The sequence below is a fragment of the Artibeus jamaicensis genome, unplaced genomic scaffold, assembly GCF_021234435.1.
Source record: "Artibeus jamaicensis isolate MK-2021 breed Jamaican fruit bat unplaced genomic scaffold, CSHL_Jam_final scaffold_1964, whole genome shotgun sequence".
In the NCBI taxonomy this organism is placed as follows: Eukaryota; Metazoa; Chordata; class Mammalia; order Chiroptera; family Phyllostomidae; genus Artibeus; species Artibeus jamaicensis.
Window position 1 is genome coordinate 11,580,488 of NW_026522030.1, and position 27,312 is coordinate 11,607,799.

The 27,312-nt window shown below is 44.7% G+C and overlaps 1 pseudogene; it reads left to right on the top strand.

The window, feature by feature from the left end:
• Positions 1–26,271, top strand: part of LOC119054731 (charged multivesicular body protein 1B2-like) — a 36,169-nt pseudogene extending 9,898 nt beyond the window's left edge.
• Positions 26,272–27,312: the final 1,041 nt, after the last annotated feature.

Genomic DNA, 27,312 nt, shown 5'->3' on the forward strand with positions numbered 1-27,312 from the left:
CAACATGACAAGCACTGCTAGTCACTGAGTTGTGTTCTGGATTTGGTCAAGCTGGAGAGCCCCCTTGCTCATGGAAGAAGGTGAGGTTCTTCCTCAGGCTCCTCCTTCTACTGAGCACCTACTAAATGGCCAGCTTGGTCTCATTTCAAACACACAGAAATTCCTTGTAAGGTATTCTGTGTTACCATCCACAACTGCATTGAGAAATTAAGGCTCAGAGAATTCAACTTACTGCCTAGATCTGGTGCATTGTCGTCCAAAAGGATCCTTCATCTTGGCACTGAATTGAACAAAGCAGTGCAGGAACAGATTTGATGGGTACAAGCAGAAAACAGTTTTATTCTTTGCCACCACTCTCATAAGAAGGCCTCATTGAAAATTTCTTTCTCTCCCCTTGGATGCATGTGTGTAGAAGGTGGAGGAACATATACCAGTCCCGTAACATTTTCAGGTATTCCTGGCTAATAAGTTTTCCAGTTACTTTAATTCACAAGTATGCTCTCATTTGAAAAATTAAAAAGTCCTGTCCAGGAAGGATAACGACACTACAGCTGAGCCCTCAACCTACAGTTCAGACCTGCTTCCACAGTGGACCCCTACAGTGCTGGAGGGTTGTGGTTAGTTTCTCTCGTCATTCTGACTTCAGGCAAAGGGTTTCGGTCATATTGCTTCTACATTTGTGGAAATCAAACACAAGCCTCATATTCTAGGGGACATACATTGAGACCTCCAGTCCTTTGAGCCCCCTTAGCATGTCCTCAATGTTAAGGCTTAATGACACCTGGCTTTCATATCAGGAAGTACTTGGTGTTCGCCCAAGTACCCAAGACAAAAACTGAAAAGTCCTGCTTTCACCTGTATTGTAGAAGCACTGAAAAGTCCTAGCAGAGGTCCACCTTTGTGGACATGACATTCAAAACTGTAGCTCTGAAACTGTTATTTATCAGGGAAGTTTTGTTTAGTATGCTTAATTGAAATTGGAGCTCTTGGTCAAATAGGAGCTGGCCTATATATTTTCATAGAAAGGTGTATGTATACGTCACTTGATAACTGTATTGATTCAACACTCAGAGGCTCAAGATAAATTTCTCATTAACTCTGAGTCACAGAGGCAGTCACTGGCCATGTTCATGCCAGCACATTCCAGAGAAAAGGGCATTCGAGCCAATGGATCTCAAAGGTCATGGCCCCACCCTCAGGGCTAGCCACATCAGGTATGGATAGGGGGATGCATCGGGATATCTTAGCTGAAGAAGATATCTTAAAATCACCTATGCAATCACCCTTGCTCTAATGTCATGCTCAACAAGTAGACTTCTGATTATGTACATGGCACCACCTCACTCCAACATAGCAGTCACCAATGTGGCTGACAGAAAGATCATACAAGAGTACAGCAGTGTTTTATGCTGCTGTGCCAGCTCAGGTGGGCTGGAACTAGACTTCCCAGAATCTCCTTCACTGCGTCCTTCCAGGAGAAACTTGACCAAAAGAGGAACTTGCATGGGATGAGGAAGACCAAGGTGAAGCAGCAGCTATCACTTCCAGAAGTTAGTCATGATAAGGTATGGTGACTAACAGACAGACAGACACAGAAGTGCCCCATGGGTCCCCATGTCCACCTGCTTCCCTTCATGCTGTGTCACCAGGATCACCATAGAGGTGGTGGCTGCAGAGAGGTAATGGCCACGTCATCCACACCCCACCCACAGCACTTGGAAGACCAAGGCAGCTGGCCAGACACATGGATGTTGTGACCGGAGAGAAACAAAGTTCCAAAGTTATGAAAAACAGAGAAAATCCATTCTTTAATAGCATGGAGCATGTGGTAGACATTTTTCAGAATAATTGGGAAAAGCAGACCTTCGGAAAACTATATAACTGATAACTAATCTGGTATTTAGAATCATCTGTGAGCAGATTAGCAGGCTGCCAATGTTAGCTGATTACAAAGACCTGAGAGCAAAGGGAGCGTGGACTCCAGCTAAGGAGAATGACGAGGCCCACATCATCGTAGGATCTATGACTTTGTGCAAGAAGAAAGAAAAACTGGCATATGACCCATATAAATTCTACTCAGCTGGTGGCTAAGGCTTTTTTATCAGTCCCTTACTGAGGAGCAATTTGGAAGATAGTATCTAAACCCCATTTTTAAAATGTATTATGCATATATGTCTATTGTGGATATGAAGGAGCCTAATGCAGTGACTAACTGCATGGATACTGAAGCAGATTCCCCAGGTTCAAGTCCTGCCTCTGCTACATCTAGTCAAGAGAGCTCAAATTGTCTGTTCCTCGGTTTCCTCACCTGTCAGATGAGGTTAATAGTAGTACATATCTCATAGAGATGCTTTAAAGAGTAAATGTATCAGTATTTTTTAAGTACTTGGAAGAGTTGTTGGCACATAGTAAATGCTACATAGGTGTTTGCTGTAGAGGAACAGATTTAGTTTTCATTCCATAGTGCAAATTCAAGGGTCCTAGTAAAACCTTTCTGCTATCTTCCTAGTTCTAGTTAGAGTCTCTCCCTCCACCCCTATACCTGTGAATTGTTACAAATAGGTACTGCCCTCTGAGCAGTTGCATATAGGGGCATAGCGCTGAGGTGAGCAAGCCCAGGTGAGCTCCTTCCCTGCAAAATTCTGCTTGGCAAAGACTGATGCCCAGCCTCATGGCTGAAGTTCTCAGGTGGAACCACTGAGTCTTTCCCTGGGTGTTCTACCAAAGCCTGGTTTGAAAGAGCTTCTCTCTCGCCCCTACCCTGTGGGTTCTGACCCTGGTTCAAGCACAAATGTCAGCAGTTGCAGGCTCTTTACTCCAACTTATTGGCAAACCCCAACTGGTCCTACTGGGAATCTTAATGAATCAGTTGCTTTCTGCTGCCCTGCCATAGAGCAAGTTCAGGTTGTTCCTTGGGGCTCAGGGCTGTGTTCTCACATTATGATTTCTTCCCTGTTGCTTTAACATCCTTTTTTAGTCACCACATCAAGGCTGGGAGATGGTCTTCCCAAATAGCACTGCTGCCCACTGACCCTCTTAGTCTCCGTGTTCTTTATTAGGTCCTTAGGGAAAGGGCAGAGGTAGTTAAATGGTAATGAACATGAAATTGAAGAGGCTCTGTCCTGCCCGGGGCCAGTGCCCCCTTGGTAAAGGCATCTACCATGGGCCTGTATCCTCCTATGGTATTTGGAAGTAAAGGGAGGGAGAGAAGATGTAGGCCACATATTGTGAGCCTCCTTGTCACAGTAAAGGAGCTAGAAGCTGTCAGTATTCACACGTGATGGCTTTCATTTCCCAAATTTCCTTAAGTTCATACACTGGCATGTACTCATTGACAAGTATAAGATCCCTTGCCAAGCCTTCATTTCAGAGCCCTGATCAATGAAGATTCATGGCCTCAGAAGAATTCACTAAGTAAGTACCACCTTGGCCAGGCCTTGAGGAAGCAGAAATAAGTCAGATGTGGCACCTCTTTGGTGTTCACAGTCATGCAGAAATATGCACAAATTGACAAACCATAGGGCAAGCTGGTAGATGCTGGAAGGTAGGTACCTAGGATGATGGCAAATGGATGAGCTCCCGTCTCTGCTAGGGGCTGAGGGAAGGCTTCCCATGGAGGCAAAGTTGCACAAGGGGCTTCCAAGCACAAATTTCCAGGAGCCTGGTCAATATACCAGCCCAGGGGTCTACCAAGAGGTCTTGGCCAGATATAAAAATGGAGTCCATCACACAAGTGCATTTCAGTGGGTATTGAAATTAGAGGAACCAAAGGCCTTACCCAGAGACTGTTGGAATGAGAAGAGAAGGCAGCCCAGGTGAGGCCTGTAGTCCAAACACAGGCTAGTGCTCAAGGAACGTCTATAAATTAATTACCAGCACTCTTGAGAATGAATGGAAGGTGAGTTCTCAGAGCAGGCTGAGGCCCTGCTGGGCATTTCATCACTTTCTAGGGGACTAGCCCTATACAAGAAGTAGCCTATTTCCCCAGGACTGCCCTTTCCACCAGCCCCTTTCCCTGGAGACTGACAACGACTGTGGGACAGCCACCCACATCGGTCAGCCCACCACCCTCCCTCCCACCCCCACTTTTAGCATCTCCACCATTGGCAAACACACTAGCAAGCACACACGGAGTTGGTCTCAGGTTCCCTGTGACTAGAACCTCTGTGCCTTGGTCCAGGGCTCTAAGTAGAGCTCAGAGCTCAGCTGTCCCCAGAGCTTCAGGAATGAGAACTACTTCTCCATTCCAAGCAGCCCCCTGAAACCTAATTTCTTGTCATAGGAAAGAGGAAGAACAGCCTGAGGCTCCCCTTGGGTCTGTTCTCCCTCGAGGTCTGCCCTCTCACAATCTCTACCAAACTGTGGGCCCAAAAGGTAGAAAGTTACCTCCTCATCCTTGGGTGCCCAGACTCCAACAGGAAATGCTCCATGAATATGGGGTCTTTGCTCTTGGCTCCAAGAATAACAACAATGATGTGAATTCTGTGTGCCCCAGGCTTGAGAATATGGGGAGTTGAGAATCATGTCCCCCAACCCAATGGGAAGACCCATGAGATGACTTTGAAGATACAACATTTGCAGTGTGTGAGCCTTTTAAAACAGAACACGCAAAAGGGTATGAATATAAATACCCACCTGCTTTTCCAAGGACATAAAATAGCTTTTAGAATGACACAAAGCCTCCTTTCTGTGCATATTTCACTCTATAGGGCACTTCCTAAATGAGCTGATGAATCTGGGTCCAGAAATTCTATCATGTGATTTAACCAGCTTTTTTTTTTTCCATCCACCCTGATTGAAGCTGAAACATTCCAGGGAAACTCGCTTTCCAAAACTTACACCTCTCCAGAGAGGCAGAAAATAGCTTGCTTTCAAATCCACTAAAGAGATTTCACTTAAAAAATAAAATAAAATAAAATGGAACCAAACACTCCTGGCATCTAATCTAGTACAAATTGAAAACTATACTAGTGTTTACATGGTTTGGGGTTTTATTAGGAAAGAGTTGCCTGGCATTAATAATATGAATAATATGATGTTTAGCTGGAATAGAATTCCCGCTCTCCGTCCTTCCAGACTCTGGGGAAATGGGAACGCCCTGTCCGTACTCTGGGCCTCCGCAGGCTCATTCGAGGAGGAGCCGCTGGATTTCAGGTACAGATGAGAGTCACAGCCGCCATAGATCTGACATCATGGATTTACACATATAAGACCTATATGGTTTCCCCTACCCCTCATACATGAATCTCATCCATCCCCCTGTACACATGTGGAAACTGAGGCTCAGATGGATTAAGTTCCTTGCCTAAGAAGACCACACAGGCAGTAAATAAGGAAACACGAATTTGCATCTCAGTTAGTCTGCTTTCATTTGGTAGATTCTTGATTCATCCAACTGACTCAGTGGTTCTCAATGTGTCAATGTGTGTGTGTGTTAGGGAAAGAGAGAGATTTTGCTTCCTTAGGAGATGTTTGGCCATGTCTGGAGAAGTTTTCTGTTGTTACATCCAGGAGGTGGCTACTGGTATCTAATGGGCAGAAGCTATGGATACAGCTAAACATCCTACGTTATACAGAACAGCATTCTATTAAAAAAGAATTATCTGGCCCCAATGTCAGTAGCATAAGTATTGGAAACCCTGAACAAACTCTCAAGTGCCAGGTAAATAGCAGATCACATGATATTTTTGAAAGACACAGGACAGATGTCTGTTCTCACAGTCACACCAAGCAAATGAGAATTTCTTGACCACAGACAAGTTCTGTCAGCAGTGAAAAAGGATACCTTCATTTCTGTGTGTGAAAAATATTTAAGAGAGAGATGGTTAATTGCAATTGAAATACATGGGGGAGAAATAATTGGGCAACTTCCTTTTCCTTTCTCTGAATTACAATGGACCCTTATAATTTTTAGGACATTGTAGTATAGAAGTCATGGAGCCCAGCCCCAAAGGCATGACTTCCTCTTGAAGATTTCCTAGGGAGACTCCTGAAAGGCATTGGGAAGTCAGGCTCACTGGTTCACAGTGTAGCATTGAGACCTTATGCAGTTGGGTAGGAGGTGGTGTTTCAAGCAGTGTCTTTTGGAGATTACCCTTCAGGAGCCCTCAAATCCAGAGCTTGATGAGTTGGGGTATTTTATAGGAGTCATCGAGAGAGAGAGAAAGTAGGAAGAAAGGAAGGGCAACTGTGGAATCATCAGAACAACACCCAAGAAGTTTCCAAAATCCGGGATACAAAGAAGAGGTCAGGAACCAATAAATCAGGGAAGAGGATATAAAGAAAAAAAGAGGCAACAATGACCAGGGTTTGTTGTATGGGGGTCTGTCCGCCTACGTTAGAGTAAGATAAGAATCAGATGAACACAATGTAGTCCTGCTGTGACTCTGGAGATGCATCTAGGTCTTCTTCCCGAAGCCCCGGCCTTCTCTGTAATCTGGAAGAGAGAAAAGCTCCACCATTTGGGGCCCAAACTCCAGCACTGTATTCAGTGAGTGCCACACTGGCCTGGCAAGGCCATTAGAGGGAAAAATGCGCCCATGTGCTCACACTCAGCCAACCCCAGCCTTCAATTGCACTTTAACTCTGAAAAGGCCCGTCCTCAGCTTCATGCCTACACATGTGGGGAGGGTGGACAGGAAACATGACCAAAAGGTGCAATGTGTCTGTGGCCACATATGCACAGAAATGCAAGGAGGATGTATTTTAACCCACATAGGGCCTGTAGGCCCTGGGCAGAAGCTGGTCTGTGCCATACTGTACTTAGCCTGTGCTCTCCAATTTCATCATTGCTGGCTCAAAATGGGCCTGCAATTTTCATTTCTTTATGGGCTTAAGTAATCTATTGCAAATGTCACCAGCAGGCTGTAATGCATTCTTGCCGAGGAAACTGTTCTTTCTGTTCAGTAACATTTTGGTTGAAGTTTTGCCGGGCTGGGTAACTGTTTTACATTAGTTATAATGGTGTTTACATTGGATGCACCAATGTTTAAATCATTGGACAGATTTGTTATTAGTAGGGAGGCAGTGGCATTGTTTAGTCCGAGTATCTGGCTGGGTGTGGGGTGGGGAAGGGGCTTCTATTAGTATTGATAATATTTTACAAGAGACCTTGCAGGGATGTTTATAATAATAGCAATGCTGTTTATCTTACCAGGATTATGTTGAAGCAACTTTAATTGTATTCATATTAAACATATTTGTGTTAGAACTGATGTAATATGTTTAGCATTAATATGAAGGTTGCTAAGTTGGGGGCTTTTGAGATAGAATTAAAGGGCCAGGAAGACAATGGGACATATGGAAAGCATTTGGGGGGTTTCTGTTCTTGTCTAACAAGAGGGATTAGTGCATTTGCCGAAATACAGTATAAGATGTACAGTGGGCTGTAACGCCGGCATCTGCTTCCCTTACGATCGAGTTCTCTTGGCTTGTGTGTGCGCGCGATTGCTCTGAGTCCGTGCATTCTCAGCAGCTCCACCAAAGCCCACATGTCAGGGATACTTCAGATGCTTTGCAGCTGGCTGTCGCACCCAGAGATGTTTCAAAATGGATTTTGTAATGGCTTATAAAAGTCCCACATTGTGCACTGGCGATTATGGAGTGTGATATAGTGTGCACAAGAATGTTCCCAATTCCCTCCGCGCTGTATCCATCAATCTGGCTCTATTAGGCTTGGCAGGATAATGGCCAGAGTGAGGCTCTGGACTTTATCTCCAGCTGAAAGAAGCGTCCTAATTATCTACTCATCAGAGCTACCCCACTCCTGGCTCAAGGAGACCACTGCTAGCTCAGGCCCCGAAATTCCAGATCTTCACAGTCACCATCCAGGCCCACAAAGGTCAAGATGCAAGATTGTGTCCAGCCCAGCTGGGGAATCATGGTCCCAATAAATCCTGGAAATCCATCTGGCTCCCCAGCTGGAGGCACTGTCCAGAGGCATTGTCCAGTTAACCCATCAAGGCTCAGTTTCCTGGTCCACCCTCTTCCAGGCTAGTTCAGTTCCCTGGGCCCAGACGACTTTCTGAGTCTGTGTGGCAATGGCTGGGACCCAGCCCAGGCAAGTCAGAAATGCTGGCTTTCTAGAACATAGGGCTGATTTTTGCACCTTCCTGCCAAGGCGTCTGGGAGGATTCAATGGGGAAATGTGATAGCACCTAGCAGAGGAACTGAACACATCATGCACTTATCATTGGCCAAATTAGAAAAGCTCATGGAGCATTTGGCCTTTACAGGAAATGAATGGTTTGCTTGACAGATGTGTCTTTTCTGATAGAATACTCAAAGAATATTTATAAGGACCATTTTTTACATAGTACTTCTCACAAATATTATCCTGTAAGCTTGTATTATTATTGCCAGTATTATATTTTCATCCCCATTTTATTGATAAGGAAATTAGGACTCAGAGAGATGAGATGATTCATCCATTTGCTCATGATTGTGTCCTATGTGCTGGCCACTCCAGCATAGAGTCTCTGTCTCACCGTGGGCAACAAGTGGCCAGGAAGGGAACGAATACACGGGTTTGCCACTCCCACATGTCTTTTGCTTTCCAAGACACCACACCGTCTCTCTTCCAGCAAGTTCTCAGGATGCCTGCAAATGTGGAAGGGTTTTGGAGTAGAGCACATGTACAAATAACTACAGTGTAAGGTACAAAGAACTTAGGAGGCACGAGAGACAATGTGCTGAGATTTGAGAAAAAGGAGAGACAACAGCTGGTAGGATGCAAAAATCTCACAAAAGAGGTGGAATTTGAGCTGTGCTTGGGAAATTAGTAGGACTTACACATGCATAGGGAGAGGAGGGCAGGCTAGGCAGAGGGGACAGTGTGAGCAAAGGTCTAGGTCAGGAAAGTAGAAGGAACGTGGGAATAGCAGATAATATTTTCCTTTGGAATGGCAGGTCCCACTGAGTGCTGATGTGTAGCTGATCGGGGCAAGCCAACAATCTAGGCTTTTTCCTTTAAGAAATGGGGAGCCAGGGAATGCTTTAGAGCAGGAGCATGACATGCATGATCAGAGCTTTGTTTTCAGATGATTAAACCGAAAGCTTTGGAGAAAGTGGATAAGAGGAGGAAGAGGGTCAGGCTGGACAATGTCAGAGTAGTTGAGGCCAAGGCAACAGGGGCTTTTGTAGGGGTGGAAAGGGGGCAAGAATACGCATGCCAGAGAGACCAGAAGTAGAAATGTGACCACACAAGACTCTTTCCTCACTCTGCTCCTTGGAAGGACACCAGCAGCAGCTCAAATGAGAGAGGGCAAGGAAGAAGCCATGTGGCAGCAAGATTCAGCCCGTGTGGTGTTCCCCAAACGCTGGTGGGTGCTGTCTCTGTATCTCATCTTGGAAATAGACTTTGGAGATTATATGAATTTGCTTAGGCTGCCATAACAATGTATCACAGTCTGGGTGGCTTAAACAACAGAAACTTGTTTTCTCACAGTTCTTAAGGCCAGAAGTTCAAGATCACGGTTCAGCAGGCTGGCTTTTTTCTAAGGCCTCTCCTCACATTATGAGCCATCTTCTCTGTCTCTTTACCATGACTGTGTCCAAAGTTCCTCTTCTGAAAAGGACACCAGTCATATTGGACTAGGACTCACCCTAATGGCTTCATTTTAATTACCTCTTTAAAGACCCAGTCTCCTATTAAAGTAACATTCAAGGTACATATTTTGGGGAGATATACTTCGGCCCATAACAGACGAATGTACAGTTTCCCCCCACATGCCTAGAATCATGTAAGCCCACACCAAGCCACAGAAAAAGAAGATAATTTCCTAGGCTCTCCTCAATGGCTCAAGAAAGGACTCATCTCCCACCAGGAGCAGGCAGAGTCAGGACCAGGAGGTGGGTAGGATCTAGGGTCAGCCTGCCCAGGTTCAAATCACAGCTCCACCACTTACTAACTGCATGGCCCTGCTGAGATTGCTTATCTGTGTCCCTAAATTTTCCCATTAGTAAAGTGGAGTTAATGGTATCTCTGCGTTGAGTTTGTTGTGAGGATTAACTGAATGACTGTATGTACAGATTTTAGATTATGCCTGGTACATGGCAAATGCTCAACACATGTTAATTACGGCATCCATTAATCTTCTGGGTCCCAGCTGGGATGGAGGGGGCAGACATTTTCAGGCAATAGTACAAGAAGGGGTTTACCAACGAGAAATAAGGTCTAGAGCTTTTACCAGCATCTTACCCAGTCCACAGGAAGGTGGGCATAGGCTAAAGAAGTCCAAGTCCTTGCTTTGGGGTCATTATACATGTCATATATCATAATTCACCCTGAGTGCCCAGCAGCACAGACCAGGCACTGGCAGGAGGACAGGGCTGGGTGCTGGTCAGGCCGTCAGAGGAGGGGGACCCTATACAAATCACAGGAACACAGAAGGACCTGAGACTTGACCATGTGGTTTATCAATACAAAGCCACACTGGTGGGAGGGGCAGGGGACATAGGCAATGAATGAGACTGTGTTGCATATCACATCACATCCGGCCTCCTAGAGTGTCCCCACAGAGCCAGGACTAGGAGAGGCAAGTGGGGCACTGACCTCTGACACAGAATTTCAGAGGGTGCCAAAACTCAGCAATCAAGAGAAAATAACATTTTAATGCAACCCCTTTCCAAATCAAAATTAATACCAAAAAAATCCAGAATGAAGAAAGTATCAAAATTTCAAATAAAGACAAGATCAGACCTTGTACCTGCACCATGGCCTTGCCCGCGTCACCCTAATTCTGGCCCTGGATCCCCAAATTTCTTCATAAGTCTAGCCTCGCTCTCTGTGACCTGGAACTAGGTTCTTGTCTTAAGCTGCTCCTCATTAGAGGGCAGAAATAGTCTTGCTATTTCTGAGCTGTGGAACTTGCAGATTTTGTTTCACCTCACCTATAAAATGGGGCTAGCATCGCCTGTGTCACAAGGACATCGTGAGGCTTAAGACACAAGAGGCTGACTGGTTCCATTCCCTTTCCTTTCTCCTCCCTGCTCCCCACTTCTTTCCCCACAGGCATGTGTCTCCTAAACTCTAAGCCAATGGGCCGCTGGCAGCTTGTTCCAGGCTGATCCCCTGAACCTGTCCCCAAAGCCTCCCTCTTTCCTCTGACTTTCCAGTGAGCTAGGGCAGTTCAACTTAGGCTCACCTGTTGCTACTTCTACGCTAAGTTCTTCCTTGTTTTACTGTCCCTAGCTTTAATAAATGGGTCCTTTTAGTGCTCCCCCCCCAAAAAAAAAGGTAAAAGAGACTGAATGTGTTATGGCACCTAGTTCAGTGCCTGGAACATATACTTGAGAAATGTTCAGTGGAGCTAAATAAGTCATTTTAGATCTGCTTTAATGGTGTTCACACATCACTCTGTGTAGACATTGAGTGGGAAAATTGCTGTCCAAACACAGGAGGGCATCTTCACAGGTGGCACAGTATAATTGAAATGCAGGCATTTAACTTTGACCTTAAAAGGGCAAAAACTAAACCAGGTCTAAATGGTCCCTTCAGACCCAACAAACCTCTGTTAGCTGGAGTACCATTTTACAGAGGAGACAGACGAGGCTTTGAGAAGACTTGCACACTGCCCAACATTGCACAGAGAGAAGGTCGGGCAGAGCTGGTGCCAGCAGATGAGGCAGAAACCTGAGTATCATTGCTGAGCATCAGACCCATGGCTGGTCCTCACAGAAGGGGTACAGTGCTCTGTGTGGGGTTGGTGCTGATTCTAGGAGCTGGTATAAGGTAGAGCATGGGCCATACAGTGATCCACAGACGGATAGCACGTCAAGGGGGTCTCGACCTGAGTTGCAGAGAGCTGACTGCTACCACCCAACACTGTGCTCCTTGCATAGGACGGCTAACGTGGCTTTGCATCCTGATGCCCAGGACAGTCCCAGTTTATACCTGTTGTCCTGGCATAACTGTTAGTAGCTCACATCTTTTACTATCAAACATGTCCTGGTCTAGATAGAAACCTAAAGCGTCACAGAAATTATAGCACCTTTCAGGCAGAAGACACGGAGCTGTGGATTTTTCTCCTCCACCAGGATATCCCTCCCCCCCAATCGAAAGCTCTCCTAGGATCAGGTCTGTGTGTCTGTTTCCCGGGTGGCTAGCACAAGAACTAGCTCAGAGTGGATGTGTTCAACATACTTGGCTAAGGGGGACTAAACTGAGTAAGCCAAACAACCTATCTTCTCTGCTGCTAAGCCTGCCTTCCCTGTACTCCACATGAAGGCATTCATTCCTAGTCTCTGACTCTCCCAAGGAAGGGACCACTGTCTCCAGAGCCACTGTGCTGGGTGTGAGTCAGAGAGGGAAGCAGAAATGAAAGCAAGCCAGAAAGCAAAGAGGCCCTGCCTGGCTTGCACTCGGTGTGAAACAAGTGCTGAAGACACACCCTGTGGAATGGGGACAGGGTTCCGCTCTTCCCACTGCAAGGGGAACCTCCAGCCTTGCTTCTCATAGCATAGCAGAGCCCAGACCCCCTGTGCAAAGCACACCCACTATCAGACATTTAGTTGAGAAAACCATCCTAAGTTTGAGGAACGTGGGACACAGGCAATGGCCAGTGCCTGACCTGGGAAGAGAACCTGTTTGGCATCACTCTGTGCCTAATTCTGACCTTTCTGGATTCTGCCTTGGTTCTCCCAGATGCTCCCCTCCCTAAGGAAAGTCCTTTCAGTTTGCTGTCTTTGCCCCTGACTTTGGCTCTGTAGAAAACCTGCCTCATTCTCTTGGCTCAACATTACACCACTTTCCTCCCCAAACCCTCTTCAAGGACACCTTTCCTTAGATCTCGGGTTCTCAGACATTAGTCTGTCAAAATCACCCACAGGGCCTGATAAATACAGATTGCTGGATTTCGGCATCCCCAGACTTTCTGCTTCAGCAGGTCCGGGGCAGAACCCAAGAATGTGCGCGTTTTACACGTTTCCCTGGTGATGCTGATGCTAGGGGTCCTCCCTCTGGCTGCACATTGGAATTGGCTGGGGAGCTTGCGGAAGGCCCCACACCGCCGTCTCCACCCTGGACCAACTACGCTCCGATCTAGCAGCGGGACTCAGGCATATTTTAAGGCTGCTCAGGTGATTCCAATGTGCACTCAGGGTTAAGAAACACTATTTTCCAGAAACGTGATTTTCCTCGGCCCTTCTGGGAATCACAGTTTCCCATCTAATTGGAAGTGAGTAGGTCCCCCTTTTCCTCCGTGTGTACTCAGCTCCATGTTTTCCCCTCAACACAGGGTCCTCTCCCGTTCAGTCCATCCTCGCAGGTTGGTAGGTGGGGGCCGGTAGTGTCAGAATTTGTGCCACCTTCACGAGATATTCTTCAACTACCAGTTCAACGTTTATAACGGGGCTGGTGAAAACGTGTTCTCTTAGTACAAATTGTACTTAGAAACAGGTTCTCCTGATCACTCATTTCCGTGGCCAAAAAAAATGAAATGTTCTCTCATAAAAAAAAAAATTCCTATTTTTCTGTGGTTCTGGACAACTCCCTTCAGTTGTCTTTTGTGATTTTGTGAATCAGACCAGCTTCTTGGGAGGACTAATAAAAGGGTTTAAATTTAGATAGTAAAACGAATCGCGGACACGAAGTACACCACACCAGCATGCTCTTGGGTTTCATAGTCTCAGCTGACAGTGTTTGCCTGGGCAGGTTGCAAAAATACGCAGCTGAACTAGGCAATTGATGGTTAGGCTTTTTTTTTTTTTTTTTAAGAACTTCCACTCAAAGGTGTTTTGTATTTGGATGAGAGAGGGACCAATTTACATTTTGCCAATTATGTAAAGCGTTACACACAGAGGTTCTAAATAAATTGGCACCGTAGTTCCAATTCATTCTCAGGAAATTTGGCCTGTGAAGGATTGATGCCCTGGGAGGTGGTCCAGCTGGCCTTCCCCTCAATCCACTTTGGCTTCCAAGTTATTCTTTCCATCACAAGCATTCACAGAGGTGGATATGATAACCATTTCTGCTCACTAGAAGAGCTGGCTCTTACCAAAAAATCAAGAAAGAAAAATTTCCAGACTGGAGGAAGTTAGCACTGATGCCCCAGGCAGTTGAGAGGCCAAGGAAGCCAAGACCTCAGAGGTGCTGATTGGAAGAATGACTATCACGTGGGAAAGGAGAGACTGAGCTGAAAAGCTGTTTTGAAAATTTGGTTTAGGAGACGAAGAGGGAGATGAGAGAGAGAGCTTGTAAGAAGGCAGGGCCAAAGGGGAATTCTGTTTGTTTGTTTTGCTTTGTTTTAATTAGATCGGAGGGACTTGAACTCCTCCATATAGGTCAGGAGGACTGGCACAGACTAAGAGATAAAGAGGGTGCAGTAACACATGGTATTTTGTCCCTCGGGAGGCAAAGAGGGGGACGTTCTGAGTGAAGTTTACCAGAAGTTTACCTCACTTTGCTGCCTTTCAGTGTAATCACTGCCCTTTTTTTCCCCTTTCTCCAGCTTAGGAGTACTTTGTCCCTAACTAACTCCTGTGGAAGTGACACATTCCTGGGTGACAGGAGGGTCTATCACAGGAAAGGGACTTCTTGGGAGAGGGTTGAGTCATAATGGCAAATATTACAACTGGATTTCTAAAATCCTGTATAGAGTGGCTTTTAAATTTTTTATTAGTTTTGTTTTGCTTTATTTTTTTATTGAGTTAAAAAATTTGAAGAACGTATATACAGTACTACCCCTGGTTGGTGCAGCTCAGTGGATTAGGTGCAGGCCTGTGAACCAAAGGATTGCAGGTTCAATTCCCAGTGAGGGCACAGGCCTGGGTTTCGGGCCAGGTCCCCAGTAGGGGGCACGTGAGAGGCAACCACACTTTCATGTTTTTCTCCCTCTCTTTCTCTTTCCCTTCTCCTCTGTAAAAATAAATAAAAACAATCTTTTAAACAAAAGTGTACAGTACTAATCTAAGTGTAGAGCCTGTCGAACTTTTACATATGTGTATACTCACGTAACTACCGTGAGATCGAGATATGGAACACTCCCAAGCTCCTTAGGAGGCTCTCTTATAACCCCCCTGAGTCAATACCCCACCCCCAAAACCACTGTTCAGACCTCGGTCACTGCAGATTAAGTCTCCTCTTCTTGGACTTCATAAAAATGAAATCACACATAAATGGCTTCTTTTGATGAACACATGGTCCATGAGATTCATCCATGTACTGGCAAGTGTCATTCTGTTTCCTTTTTTATTGCTCTGAAGTAGTCTATTATAGGAAAACATTGCAATCTCTGTAGCCAGTCTTCTATTGATAGACATTGGATTACTTCTTGTTTAGAGCTTTCAAGAATCAAGGTGCTGAGAGTATTCTAGAACATGCCTTTGGTGGACATACACATCTCTTTCTGTTGGTGGTATATCTGGGAGTGAGATGGATAGGTCCTAGGCTGGTGTACGTTCAGCTGTAGGAAATAAGAACAAGGGTGGTTTGAGGTTTAGGGGCTCCCCATGAACCACAGGATAAGACTAGAGTTTTAGAGCACGTGGTACCTTCAGTCCTATTGCCCTGTCTACTTCCCTGAACTTACCTCTCACCATGGCCCTCTTGCACCCTGCACAGTGGCCTCCTGAAGGTCACACATTTCCCCTGACCTTCTTTATTTTTAATATTTTGTTTATTTATCTTTAAAGGGGAAGGGAAGGAGAGAGGGAGAGAAATATCAATATATGGTTGTGTCTTGTGGGTCCCCTGCTGGGAACTGGCCTGCAACCCAGGGATGTGCCCTGACTGGGAGTCAAACCACGATCCTTTGGTTCACAGGCCCACACTCAATTCACTGAGCTACACCAGCCAGGGCTTCCCCTGACCTTCTTAGTTGGCTGGTGTCTCGAGGCCTGTGCTAGAGACACCAAGCAACTTTCTGTCCCCTAAGCCCATGATGCCTTTTTCCCCTTCTCTACTAGAGAAGTCCTGTTGGCCACTGAAGACAACAGACCAAAGTTACTCCATCACTGGATCATTCTCCAGCCTTTCCCCTTCTCCCCTGTCTGTAACATTTTCATCTGTGCACCCAAAGCCTTCTGTACTGGCCTTTGTTATCTCTGATCACTCTGTGTTGAGATTACTTGCTTATTGAGTCAGTGACCTCCTGCAAGGCAGGGCTAGAATCTTGGTCATCCCTCTATCCTCAAGTCATGCACAGGACTTCACAATAAAAAGTTTAATAAATATTTTTCAAATTTAACAAATGAACCAGAATTTAAATAAACAAAGAAGATGGCCAATTTTCTTCCTCCCCAGAGATATCACAAGAAGTGAACCATCTAGTTTCTATAACATTTCAGGTGGAATTGCTTGTCAGAGCTGCAATGAATAGTAAAGATGAAAGGGGACCAGAGACACAGCGGGTCTGAGTGACCATTTCCTTCTCTCCTCAAAGGAATGCATTTTCCAAACTCTAAAGGACATGCTGGTGATTCAGACCTGTCTATGTCCCCTAACAGCAAACACTTGTTACAACGCATTATTATTTTTGGCAAACTGTCCAGATGTTTCCAAATATCCAGTTGTTCTTCCTGCTATAACCCAAACAACTCTGTGTCTTTGACACATTAAGGTATCATGGAAACAGAGCTGGATTGAGTTGAAAATGTAGTAAGACAGAGCCAAAGGCAGAAACTTTGACCAACTCACTGTACTCTAGAGGTTGCCTGAGAAATGTGGCCCAGAGATGAATCCAGAAGACACACCTGAGATGTGCAAAGTCATTAATGCTCAGCTGTTCCAGGAGCACCCTGGTCTGTGCTCTTCTGCTGATCACCTAGTTACGGGATGCAGCACCTGCCTCGCTGTTCCAATCTTTCTCAGTCAGGCTAAAGGACCAACCCCCACACTTTTCAAGCATGTTAAACCTCTAAGCCTGAGCTTAGGCTCACTCCTTTGTCTAAAATTCATTTTCCTGATTCCTGCCCAGCCCATCCTTCCAATCCCAGCACCCAGCAAAACTGATCTTTTGCTCTCAATCTCCTCTCTGTCTAAACCCTTCCAAGAGTTGCCTCAAATGCCCGCTCCTTACAGAAGGTGATCTCATTCTCCCCAGCTGCCAAGATCTCCCAACACCCTACCGTCTGCTTCTTTTCTGGGGTTCATTTGGAATTTTCTGTATTTTACCACAACCTGATATGCATATATAACTGCCTCCCGCAAACAGTATGTGCTTGTCGGGCATGGTCTATATCTGCTATATATTTGTGTTCCCTGAGGAAAATGACAGTCACTTAAATATATTGATTGAAAGTGACAATTTCAATTCATAATTTATGACCATCATCTGGATGTCCTGAAATCGAGGGAACAGTGGAAAGAACTCTGAATTAAGAGTCATACTGACCTGAGTTCCACACTGGACCTGCCACCACCTCACTCTGTGTCTTTAGACAAGTTGGCTCACCTCCCTGAGCCTCAATTTTCCCGTCCATAGAGCATAGTGTCTCCCAAACTGGTATTACAAGACAGCTGTTAAGGCAGTTAGATGGAGAAGCCTTATTATGTCAACATTTTTATTTCCTATTCGGGCCTAGAGATGAGTGATTCTTTAGGACACACCTGCTTTGTTCAGGGGAAATCACCTTCAGTATACAGATTTGACAGAGAAGGAAGGTACAGCAGAATTGATTGTGCTGTTGTATGGAGGGCTGAATGATTTCTGTGTCCCCAGTGCCCATCCCAGCCTAGCATGGGAGGGCCCTAGGTCAATGTTCAGTGAGTGAATAAAAGTTTAATCTAGCAGAGACTCAGGAAAGGCAAAGTCTTTGTTTCCAGAACTGGGGACAAGAAGAGGCTGGCCTTTCGGAACTGAAGCATTCGATCAGAGAATCTCTATCAGCTAGACTGAAAAGCTGACTCACTGGAGAATTAAACTCGGGCTTCTTAAGTCATACTGTGGCTCAAACAGAATTCCTCAAGCCTCTCATTGGAGTCAAGTGGCTCTAGTCGTTAGGAGCCTGACACCATCTGATCATCTGACGAGGTGGTCCCTCTTGAGGGCAAGTCAACTACATATTCTCTAAGGGCCTCTTGAGCTCGAAAGCCGCCCTGGTCCCTGCCTGCCTGCTCAGTGGGGCGTCCTGACCTCTCTCCCTTCATCCATTCTCTCTCTCCTTCCTCTCCTTTACCTCCTCGATCACACAATGGCGGGTTACACAAAAGCCGCAAATTCCAAGCTATATGTAGCATAGAGCGGCTGTTTGTCCCAAAATACCACGTCGCTGACTACAGCAAACACAAATTACAAGCTTTATCTAATCACAGTTATGTGACCAGTCATTTCTGGTTTCCAAAAATGATGGTAAGTGGTGTGCTTCTGCAGCTGGTGGTGGTGGCCCTGGCTTGGGTTTCAGATCTCGAGTGCACACAGATGCACACAGGGACCGGCATCCCAAGTGACCGGTTCAGAAAGGGAAATAGGAGAGGGAGGAGAGGAAGTACAACTCCCTGGGTCGACAAAGCCCTCTGGTCTGGACCTCAAAAATAAACTATTTAAAATCATCGCATGGCATCGCCACCACACCAGAGGTTATCAGCACTCATTTCCTCAGCACACAGTTTACTTACATAGAAAATGACACCAAAGTAGTCACCAAATGGCCACACCAGGAACTGGAGGAAATGAACCTTGTTTAGAAGTCATGGATTTTGTTCTGGGTTTCGGTTTGTTTGCTGTTTTTCCTTTTTGCCAAGAGTAGATGCAGTGGTGTTGAGGAAAGAGCACTGGGCTTAGAGTTTGGAAGCCGGGTTGGCTTATGATCATGACCCATGACCTTGAGCATATCAGCCCACTGCCCTGAGTGACCTAGTGACTAAGGCGAGGCTTATAACACTACCCTCCTTCCTAGGGCAACGAAAGGGTATAATGAGGGGGAATGTAGAAGTGCCATGCACACAGCAGGCACAAATACACCTGGATAAAAGGGACTGAGCGATTCTCTAAGACCTGGCTTCTCAACTTGCTACACTGCTTCACCATAACTATTTCGACTGCTCCTTTACCCCTATATGTGAGGACCTTCATTTGCTGGGAACCAGCAGGAGAGGGGCCCAGCCGCTCTTGTCATGTCTTGTGGCTTCAGTTTTCTGCATGATGAACTCGGCCTGGGATTCAGTGTCAAACACTGCCACTCAAAATAAACTGGTGTTCCACTGAGAGTCAAGGGCACATGTGCTCAACTCAGACGGTGCTCCTCTGTGTGCTTTAAATAGCCCAAAGATGTGCTTCAGCGATTCTCTCTGCTACAGCACAAACGCACTGGGGAAAGCACAGCCATGTGAGTATCTGTGGTCCTCCACACCAGACGAAACCGCACACTTTCCAGGGAGTGTGAGCTGTCGCTGGGAGCCTCTCTGGCAGCGGAGAACTAACCTTCCAGGGCCAGCAGAGGGGAGAAGAAGGATGGACAATTCTACCCGCAGCTGAAGTAATAACAATGAAACAATGAACGGTCCGAACTCAAACTGACTCTCACTTCCCAAATCTATAAATAAGTCAGTGCTTTTTTTTCCTTTACTTTAATTCCATGTTAGTAGTTCTCGTGAATGGGTCCTTTAAGAGTAAGAACTGGAATTGCAGTATCAAAAGTCTACCTGGATAATGCTGGGAAATTCAACTCTCCCCTCACTCCAGAAAGAGGTGTTGAATGAACCATCAAGGCTCCTTTAAGTTCTAGCGTTGTACTGTACTGAGGCCAGTTCATCTTGTAAAATGGGTTGGGATAAGAATCTTACCCACAGAGCCCCAGCCGGTGTGGCTCAGTTGGATGGGAAACTTCCTTCACACCAAAAGGTAGTCAGTCCATCAGGGGCACAGGCCTGGGTTGCGGCCTCGGTCCCAGGTCAAGGCCTATGTGGAAGGCAACCAATGGATGTTCCTCTCCCTCTCTTTCTTTCTCCCTCCCTTCCCCTCTCTGAAAATTAAAATTAAAAATTGAAAAGAAAAAGAATCTTACCCAAAGGAAGATTGTTGTTTTTTAACCTGCGATCATACCTGTTGCAAGCAGATTCATTGTCCTGCTTGCCCCTCCAGATCAGTAATGTCGTTAACGAGAAACATCATTTTTCAGCCTCTACCACCTTAGAAAAGGAATATAACTCTGTAGACAACTTGATGGAAGGAGCCGCTGTGGTGCCAAAATCAGTTGATTTCTGACTTCAAGCAGAAACGCTGGGGAAAAAATCACAGTGATGATAAAACCTGGCATTTGCAGAGTCTCTGCTATGTGTCATGCACATACAGGTTTCACATCCCTTATTCCATTTCATCCTCAGGACAGCCCTGGGGTGTAGGTGCTTTTATTACCATCTCATCAATGGTGAAGCTGAGATGTGGAGAGAAAGAAACTTGCTCAGAGCATTTCTGTTTATTCCAATGACTAGGAAGCTCAAGGTTGAATCTGGTCAAATATAAGAGCATAGGGGTTTGAACTTGTAGTTTTTGTCATTCCTAGCTTCATTTCTTTCTCCTGCCCTACTTTCTTATTTTCTTCCACACACACACACGCCCACCACTTATAACTTATTTCTGCATTCTCTCTGTAATGTAAAGCAACCTGAAATCCTTTTTGGAAGAGGTAGAGAGTTTTCAATAAGGAGAAGAGGAGAGCCAAGTAGCTGCACAGCTAAGATGAGAATTCAGGTCCCAGCTGCCATCACAGTCCTCTGCTCCAGAAGAGGCTGTGTGCCTAGAAACATGCTTTTGCAAAGGTGATAAGTCCACAGGAGGTCAAGAGCAGACTCTCAATCTGAAACTACCACAGGCTGCTTGGGTTCTGGCTGAGGATGGGCGGGAGGCAGAGGTGGAAATCATATCTAGAATCCTCCTAGGGAAGAGCTTGGCTCTTTTGACGACAGACCTAGAGAGCGGGAACCCAAGAATGAAAAAACTGGAAGAGGCTCCTGACTCGGTAGAGGCAACCCTGAATGTGGCTCAAGGAACGTAATTGTTGTAGCATCTCTTTAGGAGCATAGTATGGCTTTCAGAAGACGTAAGGCATAGGGGTAGCACCATCTGGACCTGAAAAGAACAACCCACAGTGATACAAAGCTTCACAAAGGGGTGGACCACAAGATAAAATGACAGTAAGTGATGGCATCCTGCCTGTCAGCAAGAAACACTTGTGAAAATGTACAGGGGCAACAGAATCCATTTATGATACATATAAATTGCTGGCAAGCAATTCCACCTTCATTGAAGGTTGAATGAAGCTATCCCTTGTAATTGCAAGAAAATTTAAAGGAAATGAAAGTTGAGTGCCCCTGTGGTGGCAGGCATTGTGCTGGGTATTTCACATCCTGTCCCTCGTTTGATTAGAATGACACTCCTTTGAAGTAGGCTCTATTATCTCTCTGGGAGTAAAGAGGGAGCAAAGCTCAGAGTGGCTAAGTAACCCAGACAAACTAGCAGGTGGCGGGATTCACACCCAGGGATGGTCCAATTGCAAAGCCCCACTCTGTCTACTGTGTTATACCACTCAGAAGAAATGTCTCAAGTTCACCCTGACCCACACAACAATGGATGTGTATCTTAAAGGTTCACCAACCTGAATATCAAATGGTCTCCTTAAAACTTAGGAAAATATAAAGCTCATAGGAAATACAAGGGGGACCCAAAGCACAGAATTTGTTTATAAAATATTGTGTTTTTATTCGTACATATTTAAACTTCCGTCACCTTCAAAGGACTCTCCATTTGATGCAATATACCTATGGAGATGTTTTTCCACTGCTCAAAACAGTTATTGAACTTATTGATTTTGATGCTTTTTAGTATTTCTACCATTTTTTTACTTCACTACCACACTGGCAAAATGTTTCTCTTTGGGGGCTTTTTTTCATCCAGGGAAACAAACAAACAAAAAAATTGCTCAGGGTGAGATCAAGTGAATAGGGAGGGTGGAGCATGGGAGTCAAACCACATTTTTGGTCAAAAACAGCTGAACACGCAGAATAGTGTGGACAGGCACCTTTGTAAATCACCCATCACGAAAAGGGCAAATGCGTTGAGTCTTTAAGAAAAATTCACTGAAGCCCAATGCACCCTCTCACAACAACACCAGCTGGTGCACTGATACAGATGGGTTCCTAGGACACTCACCTTGTAGGGGAAGCCTGTGCTACAAGGGGCCCACCCTCCAGAAGATAACTCAGGGGTTTTTTTTGGGTCCCCCTCATATAATATAAAGCTCATAGGAAATATGAATGTATGAGAACTTGCACAAAAAACAAGCTGGGAAAATAAACAGACTTACTAAAAGTTAAACCAAATTATAAAGCAGCAATAATAAAAATTTACAATATTCAAAGAGTAAAGAACATGAATTCTTATTACAGAAAAATGTACATAGGATTACTTAGTATATAATCAAGTGAGCATCAAAACTAATTGGACAATGACTCTGGTTTAATCAGTTATTTTATGTAACTGGATCACAATTTGGAGATAAGTTAATTTATAGTTCACCTTATATAATATGAAAAAATAAACGTCAAATGGATTAAAAAGTAAACTAGTAAAATGAGCCATAGAAATAACAGAGGTAACCAATATTTAATTGCAGATTTGGATAAATGCTTATTTGGTATATAGTAAGTAATAGTATAACTTTCAAAATAACAAAAAGTTATACTTTATAACATCTTCAAAATAATATAACACATACAAGAAGCAACCAATGAATGCATAAATAAGTAGACTATCTCTCCCAAATCAATAATTTTTTTAATTTTTAAATAAAAAACAACCTTTTTCAATAAAACAACTGCCATTGTAAGTAAAGCTATTTAGTTCTAAATTATGGCACCGATGATTTGCTTTAATGTCTATGATATATAGATAGCCAGTACCAGTAAGACCCAATAAAGTAATGGGTAATACCAACCAACTTAGGACAATTGTACAGAGGAAATAAATATATTTTTAACCTTAGAAAATAAAAATAGAACAAAGCACCATTTAATACATATTTTCCAATGGCACTATATTTTGTTTTTGTTCTTTAAGAAAACAGTATAATAATGTATAACAAAATTCTTAACGCAATTTGTACTCTTTGAGTCAGTAAATCTATCCCAGAAATTGATCCAGAAGAGATAATCCAAAAAGAATCAAAAGTTTTAAACACATTTCTTTTTATGGTCTCTGCATGAGAAGATGGATGTTAGCCGAACCTGTTGTGGTAACCTGTTTCACAATGTATGTAAATCAAATCATATGATGCACGCCTTAAACTTACACAGTGACGTATGTCAATTATTTCTCAGTAAAACTGGAAAAAATATAAGCACAATGATATTCTTTGCAGTATTAGCTAAATGAGTAAAAGAGAAAAATAAAATCATTCAAATTAATGACCAACACAAAAGCGAAATGAGGAAATGATTGTGGTATAACGACCGGATGAAAGATCAGGCCGACATTGTGAGGTGATGTAACAAACAATGTCGTGTGGCGGGAAAAGGGCAGATCACAAGGGTAAATGTGGACTGAACTCACAGTCACCCACGCACGTGTGTAAATAGAAGAATGCTGGCAATGGCCATAGAAAAAGGCACGTTTTGTGGAAGAGGAATGTGATGAACACTTTCCATTTTTGAATTCCCCTCCATGTTGTTGTAATGAAGCTTTAACAGTGACTTGAAATCTTGTGTAAGCAGGCATGACTGGTCATCCACGGGACACCTAGTTATGTGTTAGCAGACTCTTCAGAACGCTCCCTCTGAGAAAGCCACCGAACCTTCCTGCCCAGGAGAGGTTATCCCCCTGTATGTAATACAGGGACGGGCAGATAGGACAAGAAGCCTCTCAGTCCCTTTCAGTGATACGCCTCTGTGTTGGACCTAACACTACTATAATAGCATGTCACAAACAGGGTGGCTTTAACAATGAAAACTTATTCTCTGACAGTTCTGGAGACTAGGAACTAAAATCAAGGTGTCGGCAGGGCCAGGACCCTCTGGACTCTGGGTAGAATCCTTCTCTGCCTCCTCCTAGCTTCCGGTGGTATCCAACAAGCCCTGGCATTCCTTGACCTGTGGCTACACCATGTGTCATTCTCTCCTTGGGTCTTTACATTCTCTTCTTACAAAGACACAGGTCATATTGGATTAAGAGCCCACCCTAATCCAGTATGATTTTATCTTAACTTGACAAATTGCATCCACAGTGCCTGTATTTCCAAATAAGGTCATATTTTGTTAGGTACTGGGAGTAAGAACCTCAACACATCTCTTTGGAGGATACACTGTTCAACAGTGTCTAACCCAGGGATTTTCAAATATGAACTGCCCCATCTCCAAAAAATCTAGATGCTTGTAAACCTTATTCCTCCACTTGTCTCAATTCTCCCATAATGTAGGTAGGAAGCAGGGAAATACAAATTTAAACTTCAGGGCAGCCATTTGGCACCATTTTGCGCCTAACCCCAGATACTTCTTGCTGGAATTGCTTTGTAGAATAGATGTGAGGAATTACTTAACTAAGGACTTTAAGGAGGGTTTCAGAGGAGCTCTCTGACTTGGGGATTGAGAGTTATTGAGTTCCATGGTACTCTATTAGTCTCTCCCTCATTTCTCTTGCCTCAGCAGCATTGAAGAAAAGTCAGCATGAGATTCACCCAAGAGTTATGGCTACTGTGACTGACTTCTGCCACTGTTAGCTTTGGGGACTCAAGAGACTACAATGTGGGGCAAAGGCCAGTCAGAGAAAGACAAATACCATATGATTTCACTCATAAGTAGAATTTAAGGAACAAACTGAACTAACAAGCAAAATAGAGACAGACTCATAGATAGAAGGATGATAGCTATGGCGAAGGGAGATGAGAGAGTAGAGGGATGAAGCAAAAGGAAAAGGACTCGTGGACACAGACAGCAGTGTGGTGATGGCAATGGAGAGGGGAGGAATAAGGGGGCTACATGGTAATAAAAAATATATAATAGAAAATTTTAAAATAAAAGGCAGTGAGGAGTCATCACTACATGGCCTAGCAACAGTAGAGGCAGAAGAAAGCAGGGCGCGCCCCAATTCGGAAAGCCAGGACATGTTCAGCAGAAATGCAGAATTGTTTAGGGGTGACTTAAGTCAATATTAGAGGCAGAAGATTCTCAAGCTCTGATGGAAATAAAGTTTCTTCACGACAGTCTGTGTAGTTTCCCTTTACTGATAAGATCAAATCCAAACACGATTTCATGCGCTTGCAATTTGTCCTCAACCAACCTCCCTAGCTTCATGTTTTACTCAAACCTAGGTGTTCACTTGACATTTCCTCAATGTATCTTCTGACTCAACACACCCATTGCTTTGCATGTGATCTGCTTCCTACGGAATGCCTCTCTGGCTCCCATGCCTAGAGCGGGGAGCAGCTGAAATGCCACTCAAAGAGCCCCCGCTACATGTGTCTAGGATCATTTTCTATATTTTCTCCACTCATTTATTAAGTTCACTCAGTATTTAATTGTCCACTGGATATCTGTTTGTTTGTTTTGTCAGGCTCTCTCCAAAAGCTCTTGGGAAGAATTCTTTCTGCTTGGTGGCTTCTGATGGTGGCCGCCAATCCTTGGCAACCTTTGACCTACAACTGTGTCACTCCAGTCTCTGTCTCTGACATCAGCTGGCTTCTCTTGTCACCTGTCTTATGGCTCTGTTTCTCTATGTCTCTGTGTTCAATCTCCCTCTCCTTTCTCTAATGAGATATCAGTTACTGGGTTAGGGGTTGCCCTAATTCTGCAGATTTAATGGGGTTTTTTTAATTGAGGTATAATTGACATACTATTAAATATTTATTGACTACTGACAATGTACCGGGAACCATATGTACATGTGAGGGATGGGTGGAGGAGCGGGGGTAATTAGTCTGTGAATTCTCAGGCAAGAAAAGAGTCTGAGCTTGTGGATAAGGAGTTGTAGGCTCAAGCAGAGAGCTCTATGGAACTAACATAAGGGACAGTTAGACACCAGGCACCTTCCACAACAGGGGCATCTGGGAGCCCTGTGTCCTGACAGCAGTACGGCTCTTTATTCCCAGGTAAGCCTGCCACCTCCACGTAAACCGCTACAGCCTGGGGATGGCAAGTACCCTTCAGGATGGGCATTCTCACACCTCAGTAAGGACTCCAGGAACAGAAGCCATTCCAGGCCCAGCCTGTCCCCATCTGTGGTGGTGGCCAAAGCAGGTGGCCTGAAGAGGAACACAAAACCTCCGAAAACAGCTTCCCCATCCTCCCATGGGAAGCCCCGAGTCCCTTCCCAAGGGATGCAGGAGCACCCAGTGCTTTGCCTTTGACATTGAGCAAGTGTCACTTCTTGACCAAGGAGACAGTTTCTGTTTCCTGAGCCCAGTTGTACATTGGAGAAATATCCCATTCAAAAGCACAGGGAAAGTTACGCATCCCTGGTGCTTGTTGGGGCCTTCTGTGCTTCTGTTAGATTAGAACTTTTATTTCCTCCTCTCTCCTCTATTTTTGATTGCATATACTTCCTCTATTTGCTGCCCCAATGGTCCAAGCCAACCCCTACATATCACTTCCACAAGAGAAATAAGCAGAGGTAAATGAACCACTTCTTCCTCAGTTCTCCCTCAGACCTCTGCCCTTCCTTCCACCACTGCAAAAGGCACACGCAGCTCATGATGATGGCTGCTGTCTTTCTGTACTGCCCCGCCCCCCCAGACTGGGAGCTTCCCCGTGCAGGGACCCTGCCTGTTCCCTCTCTGTCCCCTAAGCAGAGCCTGGTGCAGAACATTACAATATTTTACTGTATGGATAGAATAAAATGGAAAGCTGGATATGCCTGTAGGTTCTGATACTTACCTTGATTTCTCATTTAAAGTCTCTCTGGGTGAATACAAATTTAAAAAGTAGGTCTTATAGCCTGTACTGTTCTCTCCCCAAGCTGCAGAATTTCCTACTTCCAGACTTGTGTTCAGTGAACAAACTGGTGTACCATGAATGAATGAATGAATGAATGAATGAATGAATGACATAAAGGCTGGACTGGAACATCTCTTAGAAATAAGCTCAACCAACCTTCAATGGCCCCTGAAACCCAATGTCTGGCAGTGAGCCCCTGTCTGACTCAATGCAAAAATAGAAGTGTCCAGATTATCAGGCACAGCACCTCATTCCATACACCACCTCTTCATCCAAATGTCTGTGCGAAGATGTCCAGCAAATAGAGGGTCAGGTGGAGGGGCCCTCCTCCAGATGAGTGCTTTGCTAGTCCCTCCTTCCCTTTCCACCTATGAGCTCAGCGATGCCCAGGTGTGCCCCCAATTCTATTCAGGACACTTGTGATTTCCCAATGAGACCATATAACACTTACAAAG